At 48.2% G+C, this 13,586-nt stretch overlaps 1 long non-coding RNA gene across 1 annotated transcript in view; it reads left to right on the top strand.

Moving 5' to 3' along the window:
• The first annotated feature begins 4,257 nt into the window (after positions 1–4,257).
• Positions 4,258–13,586, top strand: part of LOC146206712 (uncharacterized) — a 41,956-nt gene continuing 32,627 nt past the window's right edge. The window contains exon 1 of the long non-coding RNA XR_014703278.1: positions 4,258–4,317. This is a non-coding gene — a long non-coding RNA (uncharacterized LOC146206712). The remainder of the gene's footprint in view (positions 4,318–13,586) is intronic.

Consider the following 13,586-nt stretch of genomic DNA (forward strand, 5'->3'; position numbering starts at 1 on the left):
CTTTACCAGCATAATCCTCTAGTCAAGTACGATATAATGAACCAGACTGTAATCGATTGAATTTAAAGTACTGCAGGTCAGAGCACGAACCTTGCCTTGATCTCCTTGGGCTTGACACTAAATTTGCCTGTCTCAGTCGTAAAGACACGCGCACGCTGTTGAAAAGGCGATAAGCTATGTCATGTTCAGGTGCAAGTATCAAGCCTGTGAGCGCCGTACAAAGCAAAAAGCGTGCAAAGCGATGCCAGTAAATCTGAAAGACGGGTGGTTGCGTGCCTTGTTCTGCTAAAATCCGTGCATCTCTTTTTTTTTTTTTTTTGCTGCATTGGCAAAATCCACGGATTTTTCTCTGCAATATTGGAACACTCTAAACAGTAAACCACTAATGCATTGCATAAGGCTCGTTTTCATCGCCAACAAACCCGCCGTAAACTCGGAAGCAGACATACAGCGCATGCGTTTCTGCGAGCGCCGCCGGCTGCCGATCCCCACTATCTGAGCGATGGTGGCGCCACCTCTAGGTCGACCTCGCGGCGAATACGGCGATTATTCTGCAATTTTCTCTACTCAAGGTTCATTCTCAATTTAAATTAAAATAAATAGCATTGTTCTCTCATTGAATGAAATTTCACTTTGGTGAGAATATTATCTATGCATCGTGTATGAAAGGTTCCCAGGTAGCACACAGTGGGCTGTGAATGGGGGGGGGGGGGGGGGCCCGGTGGGTCCGATGTAGGCAATGCAGGACAGCCCCGGTGGGCTCAGTGTGAGTGCTGCAAGAAGGGCCGACGTAGGCCTGAAGGGGGCTGTCGACAAAACCACGATGGCCTCAATAGGGACCGATGCAGGCAGTCCTTGTGGGGCAGCCCATATTTTTCCCGCATTACCAAAAGCGCACATCCCACCATCTCCCCCCGATGGTCCTAATTTGGACAGATTTGGGCAGCCGCTCCGGATGAACATTTATTTTTTGTTTCGGTTAGCCCCTCAGATAATGACATAGGACCGATGCAGATTCTATAGCGCAAGCCGCACTTGGGCTTGCCCACATTATTCTCGTAGGGGTCCGACGCAGGTAATTGATAAGAAGCTCTGGTCCAAGTTCTCCCAATCAATATTTATGCACATATTTAAGTAATTATTTTATACATGTCTGCCCTTTCTAAACAGCAACAATATTAAACTTTACAATAATTCATAACAATAATCTAGCCTTAATGGCTTCATGTACATCTCGTTCAGGCTATGGATATGTGTGTTCTGAACAGTAATATTGTGCTGAGAGTTGCGGGCTGTCCACAGCAACCCCATAAGGAGCAACAGTTAGCAATCAGTATGTTTTAGTATTTTTAGCGCAATTTGCATGAGCGCAAGAATTAAAGCCATGTAATATTTCTAGCCGACTAAAAATGGCAACAACTGTTATAAAAATCATCTATAATAGTAACTTAGGGCAAGATCTAATACAAATAAAGGTTGGAAAGAATGATTGCACAATTGCACGCACGCCTTCTAGCCCCATTACGGCTCATGTGGGACCTACAGCGGTTTTCTGTGTGCTGCCCCATTTGGGCTGGGTGTTGTTTTTGAACCTAGAGCCCACCTGCTGTTGCACGTGCCTTCAAATTCCCCACAAGGGACCGATTTTGGTACCTTGCGGGCACGCCCGCCTTCCAGCCCCATTACAGCCGATGTGGTACCTAAAGCGATTTAGCTAAGGCTGCCTCATTTGGGCTTCACGAGGGCTTACCCAAATTGAGCTTTTATTCATATTTCACCTGACCTCAAGTAACCTACAAGGGGCCGATTGGGGCAGCATGTGGGCATGTCCGTTTTTTCCCCACTAAAGCCGATGTAGGTCCCACAAAGATTTAATGGGGGCGGCCTCATTTCGGATCTATGAGGACTTTCCCATAAAGAACCCACATTTAGGTCGGATCGCCCTGAAATATCCGACAAGGGACCCTTGTGGTCTGGATGCAGGAATGGGCTCTGCATTAGTTCGAGTAACGCCGCTATGGGACCCATGCAGCAGGAACAGGGGCAAGCCCAAATGGGGCCTGCCCACTTTTGCCCCATCGGGGACCGATGCAGGTTTTATGATGGCTGCCCAAGCCCAACTTGCCTACATCGGACCCACTGGGGCCCCACATTCTGTACTACCTGGGTTGTCTAATGCTCTAATGGGACATTCCGCAGATCCAATGACCTGCAAGGGACGGCGCTTCATGCATATACCTCCATCGCACGCACTTTTGCTTATGCGGGAAGTACTCGATGAAATGATCTGGATGACCAGTGGAAGTCTAGAGCGTGACTTCACATTCTGCCTGCCGACATATTGCATGAAAAAAAAAAACAAAGTATTCTCCTGCGTTTTCACCGATGCTCGACCTACATTTTGTAAAGGATTGTTCTGCCAGGAACTACAGTGCCTCAAAGACTCCCTAAGAATCGCCAGAAGAGCCTGTTCATCCTTTTGGAAAAGACAAATTTGTGCAAATTTTGTAAAAGGAAAGGTTTTTCTCAAATAGCTATCTAGGATGCTGAAGTATCTTTCCTTGGGGCAACTTCAGTGACATTTTTTTTTTCTGAACTGCAGCCCGTTTGCTTGATGTATGGCTGTGAATGTAGTTAACCTTACAGCGTTGTTTGAAGGACAAGTTCTTGTTAATCGCATTGTGCATCTTTGTTCAAAGGTTTGGAGGTGTCATCAGATTATTATCGAATTTTTAGTTAACGACATTTGTTGATATTGCCAAGGCGATTTGTACTGTATTTTCTGAAGTTTACACTCTGCAGGCTTCTAGGTATATGTGCATCTTAAGCATACTGTTTAAAAATATGCTTATAATGATATGGTCCTCTCTAGTTTTGCATTGCGCCATATGTTTTGAAGGTAGCCGTGTTGTGTATACTTCTTATTGTATCCTCTCTCTTTAAATGTTATTTTGGTCATTTGAATACCTCTTCAGAAGTGTGCTAAATTTTGTGTTCACAATATTGCGTTCCCTTATTTTATACCGTTTGTATTTTGTATCAGCTGTGTTCCTATACAACCATCAAGCTGACTTGGTTTTATATTATAGTGATTTTATTTATTTCGTTTTATTGAGCCATAACTATACTGCCTATTTTTTTTTCTATATGCAATAGAAGAAATGTGTTCTTGGATTATTTCGCTGCATGTTGGACTTCCTTTTTTCTGGCTCGCAAAAGTGGTATAACATGGGCTCATATTTCAAACTTCGTTGCGCACCTCTTTTTTATATTCTTGCAGTGATACCTCTTCACTAAGATACATGAATATAGTAGAATAGGCACATAGGTGTTATTTGATGTTGCCAACACATAAGAAGATATTTTTTGTACTTGTGTCTACGCTCTTGGAGTCAATTAATGTTTCGGCTATCACACATTTTTCTCGTTTGTTGTCTTCTACACCACAAACCTCGTTGATCAATTTTCGTACGGTTGAAATCAATACCCTGTGCCAGCGGTGGCGTCGAGGCAGAGCATCCATTTCGCATGCAAGAGGACCGTGGTTCGAATCCCGGTTCCGCGCAATTCTCCACCGGATTTATAAATAAAAAGCGCATGTTGATTTAATTGCATAAAAACCAGGTATGGGGTGCGACCTGATGCCGGTGAACACCTCCGGCAATGCACTCCCTGACCAGAACAGTTGGCCACCCTGGTGCAGTAATTGGCAACAACCTCCCATAATCAGTCCTATAAAACCCTGGCCCTCAGTCAACAGCTGCTGCGCAGCAACTGATACAGCAGAGTTTTGGATTTCATAACTTTTCGCACACTCAAAGGCCATTTTTACTAAAGGAACGTTGCTACATGTGTTGCAGAAATTAACCTATGTATCAAATAGAAACAACCTTTACGATCTGTAACCTTTACAAAAGGTAATAGGGCAAAGGTTACATTTTGTAACTTTTAAATTATAGGTGCACAGAAATGTGAAAATGTGCACCTTTGAAAAGGTTACCGTGTTTAGAGCGTAGACACTTAGTGTCAATGTTATTTTATGTGAAGTGATGGAATCAGGTATGGTAGTTTGCAATAATCGTGTACTTGCTTTAAATTATACATGCCGCAATCTCATCTTCAGATGTAGTCACACAAGGCTGTGCAAAGTCTACCCGAAGTTTTTTGTTCCTATGCCGATCTTTTTTGTTTCACTAGGCGGACAACATCGACAAGACCGACGATAAGGGGTTGTCTTGGTCACCGGAAGGTCATGTCCGAAAGATGTACACCAAGAGCGAGAGCGACCACGCAGCTGTAATAATGTGTCTCGTTGAGGTATTGTCGTAAGCTTCATGTAATTTTCAACTTATACGACAGTACCTGATCTAGACTTTCGGATTTATCCAAGCATTCTTACCTTGTCATCGCATATCTCATGCTATATGGCATGCTATACTGACGGGCTCTCTGGAAAAGAGGACATGATGCCAAAGATTCAACACAGTTTCACGCAGCTTAATTTCGGGCATGCATATTTTTCTGCGCCTGTCCCAAACTCCAATTCACTAAATAGGCTTTCGTACGGTGTACAGCATGGCAGGACAATGAACTCTAGTGGATACACTCAAAGGCTTTGGCTTTTCCTGCCAGAGTAATTATTGACGAATTTTTATTTTTGCTGTTTCTGCCATCGTAGTGACATGACAGTGAGCTGTATATAGCCAACTTCGGCGTCGTGCCCGCCTATCGGCTGCCACTGTGAGCAAGTGTCTGCAAGGTGGAGGGTGTTTTCTTTTTGCCTTCCGCTTATGTGCAAGCTGGGCTCCAGCTTGATATTGGTTGTTCCGGAGTGAAGCGGGATGGCATGAAGCATCGAACGGCGCAAAGCGAAGAGCGCAAGATACGGCAGTTATAAGAAAATGGGGCCGATAAATTGTCTGCGCGCAGCGTTTCTTTGCTCTTACCTTGGCCCTGGGCTGCAAGAAACATCTCGGCGGCTCATTTGAGCACGCTCTCGAAGGGTGGCGGCCCGAGTATAGAACGATTACAAGAACGACCTCCGGAGGAGCCGAGCGGCGCGTTTGGCGACTCACGTGGGCTCCCGTCGTTCTTTTCTTTAATCTCACGATCAGCTCGTTAGCGCGGCTCTGTGCCGAGAGCCTGACCATGTGCACCTACCGATATTTTTTGCCCTGTACGGGTGGAGAGCGAGAAATTAATTTCTTTAATCGTTTTTTGTGCGCCCTGTTCATCTCCCGAAGCGGCTGACCTGTTTTAATGAAGCAGCAAAGAAGCTCTTTTCCCTGGGGAATCAGCAAACGGCCCTCTAGAGTTTAGAGCCGCAGTAACAGCTGTTAGGTTCCGTTCACGTCAGTGTTTTTGTTTTTCTTGCTTCCATCCTTCTGAGTGCTATTTTCTACCCCAATAAAAATACTTTTTTCCTACGTCTTTTATGCTATCAAAAGTGGTTAGAATATAGAGAAAAAGAGTGAAGGTATAGCTGGTTTTGGTTCCATTGTTCCGTTACGGCTTTTTGGGAACTGTATATCTGAGGTATTGAAGTTTGTTTCGCTACAAAAAATTCAGAACTTGATCTGCGGTGTAGAAAACAAGACATTAAATAGTAGTCTTAAGGTTACATAACCGAGCACAATCTCAACTTACTAGGGTTTGTGAAGTATTTGTGTTCTTATGAAGGACGCACGAGCCTTCATTACTTATAAGTGTTTGTGGAGATCGCACGAAGCAGTGAACTGTGCTTAAATAAAGGAACAATAGGTGCCATGTAAACACTGATACACTCGCACAGAACTGGACACAAGCACAAGGCGTATAGGACTCACAAAACAGAGACCACTGCCAGGGATTAGGGTCCCGAGCATGCGCCAAGCGCACACACACTTTATCAGTCTTATCTTCGATGAGTCGACCCGTTGCATGGTCCCCGGGCGCAGAAGCACCGTCGCGGTGCTGCTTAGCGAGGGTCGGGACAAGGTAGGTTGTAGGGCTTAAGGCGCGAGACGTGAAAAATATCGGAGTGTACGGTACGTGAAATGCTCTCGGGGAAGGCAGGTTCAATCTAGTACGTGACAGCTGCTACTTGGCGCAGCACACGATACGGGCCCATATAGCGAGAGAGAAGCTTTTCCGAGAGCCCAATATGGCGAGAAGGCACCCAGAGCAACACAACTGACCCAGGTGAGAAGGAGCTGTCGAGGTGGCGGCTGTTGTAGTGCTCTTAATGGGAAGCTTGGGAAGCTTGCAAGAAGTAACAGGCGACTTGGCGAGCGTGGTCGGCACGGGCAATGGCTTCACGGGCGTATTCAGACTGTGAGGGACCAGGAAACAAAGTGTCAAGCGGCAGTTAAGGCTCACGGCCATACAAAAGATAAAACGGTGAGTAGCCGGCGGTGTCGTGACGAGATGAGTTGTAGGCAAATGTAACGTATGGGAGGGCGACGTCCCAGTCACGGTGATCAGAGGAGACGTACATGGCGAGCATGTCAGTGAAAGTGCGATTGAGCCGCTCACTGAGGCCATTAGTTTGTGGGTGGTAAGCGGTCACCAGGGGCCGTATCCAGCGGAGGTTCCTTTCGGGAACCGTTCTCTTTCAAGATGACGTCAATTTGACGTCAGCAAGACAGCGGGCGCCACCTCACGGCGAAGACGGGAAAGACAGCGGCCAATCAGCGATGGCCACAGATCGTAGGCGTGTCCATCACGAGCATGTGGCTTTTTCTGGTACCAAATACTTGTACCAAAGTGGTGTTAAGCACGAAACAAACCTAATAATTACATAGTAATGCAAACTAGTGAATAATAGACTGAAATATTCTTAGAAGCATCCTGTTAACAACTGCCAAGCAATTATCTTGGCTCATGAGTACCTTTCTTCGCCGCTAGATGGTGTTGCGCGCGCGGCGGCGTCGTCTGCTTTCTCGCTCGCTGTGAAGTTTTTGTAAGTTCTGCCTTTCGCACAGAGTGGCAAATATCCTAATAACGATGTCTACAACGCCCGTAGTATGCAGTCCGAATCACGCTAGCTCTTTGACGGAGGAGTTGCTGCCGCCGTTGCGAGTACGAACGAGCTGCTTGATACCGGCACCGCGCCGGCGCGTCCGCGCCTGCCTATGTAGCGGGGCAGCGTCCGTAGCCTTATCGGCCGCTCAAGCGTCGTGAGTATGCGAGACCTTTCCGTGAATAGCTGTCAATGTAGGACGCAGCCGATGACACATGGAATCCGACTGCACTCGACCCAGTCAGCCACCGTCTGCTCCCCTTCCGCTGATGTAGAAGGAGGGAAAACTCAGCCCGCACTTACGGACGCGAATTATTTGTCTCTACGACTGCCGGATTCAAATGGTCGCACTGCTGTTGGCCGAGAGCTCCCGATCGCAAAGTAGCGATCGAAGCGCGTAGAGCACCTTTGCTTCTGACGGCAGCCCGGCATACCCCTTCGTCCCCACTTCGCTTCGCGATCGGCACGCAGCCTTAGCCAGTGTTGCCGCAAAACCTCCTGAAACATGTAAAAGGCGTTGTCTCGTTCTTCTTTTTTTTTTTACTGCGTTAGTTTACTAAACCCGCAAAGCGCTGCCCCAAAAAAAACACACACAAAAAAAAAGGATACCACGGCCGTACTCAAGCAGCTGCGCGGCGCGCGCCGTCGCTCGACTACGGCCATGAGGCGCCACAGCGAGCGCAGAGCGGTTCCATCTCGAAGCAGACCAACTCGTCGCGGTTCCTGCGCCGGCCGGCAAAACGGTTCCTTTCGGAGCGGTGGCCCCGCCCCGTGCCGCTCCGTGACGTAGGCGAAAAACGTGGAGCCGCCTCCGGAAGTTTTGGGGGTCACGCCGGACGTGACGCAGCAACCAATTAGGAGCGGCGAAAGGAACCAGTTCCCGAACGGAACCGTCGCGGGATCTGGCCCCAGGTTATGTTTAGTTTAGCACGCGCGAAGAATGTCGTCCACAACTGCTGAAACGAAGGTGCGGCCAAGGTGAGTGAGCAGTTGGCGGGGAGCTCCATGATGAAGAATGAGGTCGTGAAGAAGAAAGTCGGCGACATCAGCGGCAGTACTCGTGGGAAGCGCGCGCGTTATCGCGTACCAGGTAGCATAATCTGTGGCTACTGCAACCTATCTATTGCCAGAAGTGGACTCAGAAAAAGGCGCTAGGAGGTCCAAGCCGACACGGTAGAAGGGCTCTGGAGGGATGTCGATGGGCTGAAGAAAGCAGACGGGAGCAGACGCAGGTCGCTTTTGACGCTGACACTCATTACAAGCACCAATGTAACGGCACACTGAGCGGTAGAGGTCAGGCCAGAAGAATCGACGACGGATGCGGTCGTACGTGCGAGTAAGGCCTAGACGGCCAGCAGTTGGGAGATCGTGGAGTTCGTGGAGTTCTTGGAGAACGACTATTCGTAAGTGCTTGGGGACGACTAAGAGAAGGTCAGGATTAGTGGGCTGAAAATTCCGGCGGTATAAAATGCCATCAACAAGAGCAAAGCAGTTCAATGAAGGGTCGGTTTGGGCGGACGTTAGGCGATTAATGACAGAGAGAAGCTCCGCATCCCGACGCTGTTCTTCGCCAATAGTTTTAAACGGTGATAGAGAGAACAGGTCACTGATGCAAGCACTAGTGGGAGTATCAGTCTGGGCAACAGGGTTACGATAGAGGCAGTCGGCATCTTTGTGCAACCGGCCGGACTTGTATATCACATGTAGTAATAATACTCTTGGAGTCGTAGCGCCCAACACCTGAGGCGACCAAGGATCCTTCAGAGAAAAAAGCCAGCCCAGTGCGTGATGATCTGTGACAACTGTGAATGGCCTGCCATATAGGTAGGGTCGAAGTTTTCCAATAGCCCAGACGAGGGCCAAGCACTCTCGTTCGGTAATGGAGTAGTTCTTCTCTGAAAGAGATAGGAGGCGGCTGGCATAGGCAATTACACGATGAGTGCCGGATTGGCGCTGGGAAAGGATGGCCCCGATGCCATGTCCACTGGCATCAGTACGGACTTCCGTAGGAGCTGACACATCAAAGCGTGTTAAGCTTTCTTAGAAGTTGGGCAAAGGCTTGGTCTTGGGACGACCTCCAGAAAAAACTTGCATCCTTTTTAAGAAGATTTGTGAGTGGCTGAGCAATGTCGGCAAAATTATGAACCTACGAAAGTAGGAGAAAATCCCAAAAAAAACTTCGGACGTCATTGCTCTAACCGGGCACCGGGAATGCTTTTACTGCTCGGATCTTGTCTGGGTCGGGACGAACCTCCAGGAGATGCATCAGCTAGTTTTCCAAATCAGAGCTACCATATGAGGCTGCAGCCGAGGATCGAGGGGGCTGCGGGGATCGAAAACGGCGACCTCGTGGAGATGGCGAGCGCGAAGAACGACGTGGTCCGAAGCTCGCGAATCGTTGGGCGAATCTGATTGGTCAGGCTTTGGTCGGGGTGGAAAACTACGGGGCATATCCGGACGGTAGCCATAGACCATCTATTGCGGCAATGCCGGGATATGTGGCCGACACAGGAAGACTTGAAACACATGGGGCGATCATCAGGCGTCCGCCATTCTTCTGGATTTCGATAGCGACGGAAGTACGGGGCTCGGGGACGGAAAACATTCGTGCTTGGTGGTCGGACGCGGGGGTTTCCGATGGAACAGACAGCAGGCGAGAAGTCCAAGTTTGAAAGTTCCTCTCGCACGGCAACCTGAATAAGGAAGACATCAAGCAAAGAGTGGCCGGGGACGGTGAGTTGAGGTGGCGCAGGTGCACAGGCCTCCATTTCACGGCGAATGATCCGGGTGACTATGTCGGTGATGTTAAGAGGCGAAGGGGAAGGTGCACTAGTTGGTGGCAGCTACATAACAAACGAAGATGTGGCGGCCGCGTATTCGGAAGTCGTTGAAACTGGAAAAACGCGCCGGCTCATTACTTGCTCGAAGAGACGCACTCCTTGATCCACGGTATCACAGCCTTTGCAGAAAAGCAAATGGAAAGCGTCGTCTGCAATTCCGTTTAGGATGTGGCCCACCTTTTGAGATTCCGACATGGCCGTGTCAACCTGGTGACATAAGGCGAGCACGTCTTGAATGTAAGTGACGTAGCTTTCGACTGGAGGACTGCGCACGCGACTCAATGTGTGTTTTGGCAGCGAGCTTCAAAGCATCTGGTGGTCCGAAGAGAGTGTGAAGCTTTTCTTTGAAGATTCCAACTTGTTAATTCGTGCTCGTGGGTGTCGTACCATTGTCTCGCTGTTCCAAATAAATAGAAAATGACGTTTGCCAGCATTACGGTGGGGTCCCACTTATTATGGCTGCTGACACTTTCGTACATCGATAACCATTTGTCAATATTATCACCTAAGGCACCAGAAAAGATGTCCGGGTCACGGGGATGAGCCATGACCATGAATGTAGTAGCAGTGGGGCTTGGCGAGTCGCTGGGTTGAGTCCGTGATGCAATAAGCCAAGAAGCGGAGGATGGGAAAGTCCTCACCTCCACCAAGACGTTACTTGGCAGGAGGCGTTCACACCACATAAACATTGATACACTCCCACAGAACTGGACACAAAAGCAAAAAAGGCGTATCGGACGTCAAAACACAGAGACCACTGCCAGGGATTCGGGCTCCGAGCACGCGCCAAGCGCGCACACCCTTCGTCAGTCTCATCTTCAGCCTCATATATATATATATATATATATATATATATATATATATATATATATATATATATATATATATACATACATACATACATACACATGATAGCAGGAGCCATGCAGTGCGGCCAGCCAGATGTCGATGCGGAGGGGTTTAGGTGGTAACAAAGGAGACGCGCATGCATCGGCGGTAGAGGTGAGCCGGAGGCGTTAGAAAGATTGGTGGCTGAATAGCAGGGCGGAGACGCAAGGGCGCCAAATCAGAATTAAAGGTATTTAAAAATACACCGGCTCTGAATGATAGTCGTTAAAGTTGGAGTTGTCTAAATTAGAAGAATAAAAAGACAGGTTGAACATGGTGACGACTATCCCCAGTTCAGTTCAGTCGTTCAGTCGTGTCCGACTCTTCGTGACCCTATGGACCATGTCACGCCACGCTTTCCGGTCTCTCACTATCTTCCTAACATCACATAACTTCATCTGCAGTGCCTCGAGGATGCCATCTAACCATCGCGTTCGCTGCCTACCCCTTCTCCGGCGGCCCTCAACCTTTCCCAACATCAAATCTTTCTCCAGCGACTCCTTTCTTCTCATCAGATGACCAAAGTAGCTGAGCTTTAACTTTAGAATTTGACCTTCCAATGAGCAGTCAGGGTTTATGGTCGACAATATCGACTGATTTGATCTTCTGGCAGTCCAAGGAACTCTCAAGAGTCTTCGCCAGCACCACAATTCAAACGCGTCAATTCTTCGGCGGTCAGCCTTTTTCACAGTCCAACTGTCGCATCCATACATCACAACTGGAAAGACCATAGCACGAGTTATACGGATCTTGGTTGGCAGACTAATGTCTCTGCTCTTTACTGGGCGGTCAAGGCTAACCATTGCTCTCTTTCCCAGAAGCAGGCGTCTCCTAATTTCATGGCTGCAGTCTCCTTCCGAGGTAATCTTGGAGCCCAAGAAGCCCCCACCCCGTTTTAAAGAGGACGCTCTCCGTCAGTCCGGTCGTCCGTCCGTCGGCTCGTAGGAAGGCGACCACCATTTATTTCTCCGTCATCGGCTTCATATAATCCTCGTGATAACAAAATTATCTGAGCGTAGTGGCCACAAACGAGACACGACAAGGTTACAAAAGGGCCAGACACTTGCGAACAAGCAAAGTACCATCAATGTCGAAAACGCGAACGGAATAACTAACGCTAGCGTTGAAACACAGAGGGATGAGAGCTGCGGCAAGGAATTAAAACGGCGATCGTTACTACTTAGATGCCTCTGCGAAGTGAAAATCAACTACGATACAGCTCCGTTCCCTACAAACAAAATCTCGTCTTGCTCTGCTCGATTCCATTGCTCGCGCTTCATTTGTCGCCGAGAAGAGCCAATGTGAGGTTACAAATCTATAGCCACCGCGGAATATATCTACGAAAAATATCCCCACTGAAAATAATTAGCTTCCCTGTGATACCTGCTAAGGCACACTCAGCGAATGTTGGTATATATAGGTTAATGAGGCGCATTAAGCAAAACACGCAGCTAAAGGGCCTGTCACACCAGCACGACACGACGCTGATTTGGTCTGCCAACAGCGCATCGTTCTGATGTCTGCGTCTATGTCACACTGCGCCGACGGAAACAGTCGGTCGAGAGTCGTCGCCGCGTCGCTCGCAAGACGGCTGTCGGCCGACGGTCGTCCAACTCCTATGTCACACTAGCGAGACAACGTGCGAAACCTCCCCACCGACTAGGCCCTCTCAATCTCACTCCCTTCTCGTGTCATTATGCCGTTCCTTTTCTTAATCCTTTTATTTTTTCTGCCATGCGAAATTTTGTAGCTACTCCGTATCTTATTTTACTTGGTTTATTCTAATAACTGCTAAGTTAAGGAACGCTTAATTTTTATTGCATTTCATATATTCGATCATACCAAAACAAGCGCCTCAACAGTCGTGATTATGGGCCGGGACTGATTACTGCCCAGTATTTTACTGCTCTGGTTGGCGGATCAGAACATCAGTGTTCTAAACATAAAAGCTGACCACGGCGAATAAGAGGCAGTGTATATCAAAAGCTGAAAACAAAAAAGAAAAACAAATTCTACCCCCTGCACTTGGTGCAGGAACCGAACTTACGACCTTCCGTTTGACAGCCAACTGCGCTAACCACTGCAGCACAAACTTAGGCCTAGCAAGTGCTTTCAGAGGTTGAGATACGGTTTTAGCTGATATACCGTCTTGCAGTGTGAAAGTCGCAAAGGCAGTAGAAACGTTTTCCGCTTAATTGTAGACTGTCCAGCTTGCTGAGAGCACACTGCTGATAGTTTGAATCAGGCCGCGTAGTTCAGTAGCAGGTAAAACCTTCGGCAGATTTCTTCACAGGGCCGGCCGCGGGAGCACGACTGTTGTTGGTTCTGTTGTTCTGCACACAAGTTCTGCACTTTTTGCGCATATAATTCTTGAATCACATTGAATTATGGAACAAAACTTTATTGCGTGATGCGTAAAGTAGCGTTGAAATTGGCTTGCGAAGTGGCGACGCAGCGGCTAAACGTTATGACTGCAAACACAACGATCGGTGCTGGAGGGTCGCCAGCTCCCGGCAGGCTTTAATCGCTTTTTTTCATCATTTCTTCGTCACGTACTCTGTTCATTTTGCCCTATTCTGTGCAGTTCGGAAACGCGGAAAGATTGCTCACGGTCCCGACGCGCGCCGCAAATCTATGCGCCCCGAATTCACTCGCCCCAAACACTGCCGTTGATATTCCACACGCATTCAGAGGCCCCGAGTATTTTGGCGGCTCACGCTTGCGTTTTGGTCAGGGATTATGCATCAATACTACTTTTTACTTATATTAATGCTGAAAAGTATTCGCCGTCGACGTGGTGTACAGAGTCGGCTTCGCGTTTCGAGAAAAGTTTTGCTCGGTGGCCGATCTCGCGAAGA

The sequence above is a fragment of the Amblyomma maculatum genome, chromosome 1 (genome assembly GCF_055883805.1).
Source record: "Amblyomma maculatum isolate TAMU_Amacu chromosome 1, ASM5588380v1, whole genome shotgun sequence".
NCBI classification, from domain to species: domain Eukaryota; kingdom Metazoa; phylum Arthropoda; class Arachnida; order Ixodida; family Ixodidae; genus Amblyomma; species Amblyomma maculatum.